This window comes from Tupaia chinensis, unplaced genomic scaffold, assembly GCF_000334495.1.
Source record: "Tupaia chinensis unplaced genomic scaffold, TupChi_1.0 Scaffold000455_1, whole genome shotgun sequence".
In the NCBI taxonomy this organism is placed as follows: Eukaryota; Metazoa; Chordata; class Mammalia; order Scandentia; family Tupaiidae; genus Tupaia; species Tupaia belangeri.
In genome coordinates, this window is record NW_006159963.1 from 183,443 (window position 1) to 186,667 (window position 3,225).

At 51.4% G+C, this 3,225-nt stretch overlaps 1 protein-coding gene across 8 annotated transcripts in view; it reads right to left on the reverse strand.

Annotated features, from left to right (window-relative positions):
• Window positions 1-3,225, reverse strand: part of CDK5RAP2 (CDK5 regulatory subunit associated protein 2) — a 208,699-nt gene that overhangs the window by 151,802 nt on the left and 53,672 nt on the right. The gene's annotated exons all lie outside the window — the stretch shown is intronic.

Below are 3,225 nucleotides of genomic sequence, written 5' to 3' on the forward strand. Positions count from 1 at the left end.
GTGGGAGCTCGGCTGGGACGTATCCCTCCCCTGGCACGTGGGAGTACAGCTGGGACATACCTCTCCCCTGGCACGTGGGAGTACGGCTGGGACATACCTCTCTCCGACAGGCATACAGGTTTCTGTGCTAGTCAAGACAGATCTATGGAAAATCCTATGGAGACTCCACCACCAGGACCACAGTAAGTACTAGATAAATATTAGCGCTTCCCAAACACTCTCTTCCCAAAAAGGTCAGGGGTAAAGGTCTGCAGCAGACGCTGACAGAGGCCACTCCCTCCACAATCACCTTGAAATGGTCTGGGATCTGCGCCTTGGCACATGCTCGGCAGGGTGGCCTCACCGGCTCCCAGGACTCCCCCCCGAGAAGCCTTCCCTGCCCCATGTCCAAGCAGAGCGAGTCACAGCACAGAACCCTGGACTCACCTCTCCCACAGTATCGATCACGATGCACGTTTATCTAAGCCCTGTCCCCTCCCTCCACAGTAGAAGCTCCGTACATGGAGGACGGTGGTCACCTCTGCATTCCCAAGGCCATGCTCACTAGCTGGTTTAGAAGTGAAGCCATATCTCCTTTAATTCAAGCCTTAGTCCATTCACCCAACCACCTCCTACCCTCCACTCACAGCGGCTCAGTTCCCTCCAACCAGCACACCCCAGAGAGCCATACTGCCACTCCCTTTCTCCTCGTGGGGGTGTGGGATGCACGGCTGTCCCAGCTGCTCGAGCTCAACCTCTGGCTCAGAGATCACTGCAGTCCTCCCCCCGGCCATCACACCCTCATGCCCATTCTACCTTCTGTCTACCCTGCCTGTCCTCCCCCATTCCTAGTGTGTCAGTTCACCTGGTCACCGTCACTTCCTGTCTGATTTCCCCATCGGCCTGAGAACCAGGCTTCTACTCCGCCTCAAAGCCCTCCTTATGGGGCAGCCAGAGGGGTTTCTCCAAATTTAAATCTGATCTTATCATTCCCTCAAGCTCCACCTTAAACTCTTCAGTGGCTTCTCACACACCCTAGGATAAAACCCAAATTCCTCAACAAGGCCCACGTGACTTCTCAGCTCCCACCTCCTGCGGCTCCCCTCCTCCGGTCCCAGAACACCACTCTCGGGCCTGCCACACACGTCTGTGCCCTCACCATGCCGCGTTCCCTCCTGCGCTGGACCCTCACCTGCTGTGCCCTCTGCCTGAAACACCCTCCCTTCCTTCCCTTTCTTTGTCGGACTACTTCCTCCTCACTCTAGTACTTCCTCCAGGAAGCTTGTCGCAGGCCCCCAAACTGGATGATACGTTATGAGAACCAGCATTTATCCAACCTGTTCCTGCCCTCAGCTCCTTAGACCTAGCTCAAGCCAAAAATCCCCACAAGAAAGACCCAACCTGTATCACTCACTCCCACAGTCAACAAGGATTGGGTAGAAGATGCTCAGGACATATTTGCTGAATGAACAAAGGACATAAATAACCCCGTAGGACCAATGAAGTAACTGCTGAGCCTGTCAGGACCTCCCAGTGAGCTCTGTCCCGGGATCACTTTTCAAACGCAGCCAGTGCCCCTCCTTTCAGAAAGGAGTGGCCAGGACTTCCCAGGTGCCAGGACTTCTGTCTGTTCTTTGGTGACTACCCCCACATTTTATTCTCCCTGCCTCCCCGCTCCTGGTTTAACTGCTGGGCCCTGCAGTCCTCCCAGGAAGGTGAGCAAGCTACCCTCAGTCTTCGCTGATGCTCAGGTAGGCAAGAGACAGGGAATGTGGAAATGTCTCTTGTGGGATTTCTCAGTCGGTGGCTCCAGCTTCCCCATGGATGGCCCTGGAGAAACCAGGATCCTAAGGGGAAGCTCAGCAAAGGGCACACCTCCAGGAAGCCTTCCGTTTCCGGCTGTGTGGTCAAGGAAAGCACAGGCCTCCAAGAGGAAAACTGAGATGATCCTTTGCCGAGGGCCGCAGAGAATTCAGCTTGCTCACTTGTCCTGAGGTCACTAATCACAGCTTCCCTGGTCCAGAAAGAAGCTCATACAAGGTAGCAGAGCTTCCAGTACACACTAACTCCTCCAAATGGTGAGGCTAGGGCACTTAAGTAAATGGAGACCCAGGCCAGGCCACATGGCCTGGTGATTACATGCGCTGGATCTCACATGACCGACTTCATAGTTCAAATCCCAGATCTGGCAGCTTGAAAAACATTCCAAGCATGCTTGTGTGTAAATACTCAAAATCCCAAAAGGAAGGAGAATCGTCGATGGGGTTGTGGTGTAACCATGGGGATGCTTTCTCATATTTCTTCTTCTCTCAGATGCACCAAATTGGAAAAAGGGAGGGCAAGGACCTAAATGGTGAGGCTGGGGCACAGACGTAAACAGAGAAGAATCAAGAGTTGTCCCTCAAGGTCTGTTCACTCCTGGCTTGCTCACCCAATGGCCCTACCCATGAATGAAAACAAGCTGCAGTCCCAACCAGAAGTCAAAGCAAACAGTAGGTGGGGGAGCAGGGCAACTGGGCACAAGAACCGACAGCGGGTGGTGACGCTGGTCAACGCCAGGGCACTGAGTGACCAAGAGAAAGGAACCACAGCCAGTACCCACTGACGCAGACCACGTGACCAGGAGCACCCCACCACCACCAAACCAGCAAGAATATCAAAATACAAAGTTCATGGTAAAGAATAGTCTTTGCTGCCTCCCATCAAGTTTTTAGCAGAAGTTTGGTTCCAAGATAAGATGAGCATCAAAGACTGCCTGAAGGCCATACTGTCCACCCATTTTTGGGCACTTAAGTGGCATTTCTTTCTCCTCGGTCACCAAGGGCACTGTATTGGGTCTGCATTGTTTTGGTTTTGGTCCCTTACACTTACGATAGAGTCCTTGGAAAAGTCATGAAGCATTTTTGCATAAAAAACATAGAAAGGGGGCTAGCAGGTGGTGTGGTGGTTAAGGCACTAGACTCCCACGTGGCTGACCATGATTTGAGCCCCAGACATGATGGCTTACTTTCTTGCTCTCTCTCGGGGCAAGCACACGTGCCATATAGCAAATTAAAAAGCAATAATTATTATTATTTTAATTAATTCTTTAAAAAAAAAAAAAGGCACAGAAAAATATGTCATGACTTTTCCGACAACCCAATAATTTAGGTCCTGGGCCTGCATGGAAAGATGTGATGGAGAACAGGTCAGATAAAATCCACTACCATTTCTTTTTTTTTTTTTTTTTTTTTTGGGATATTTTTC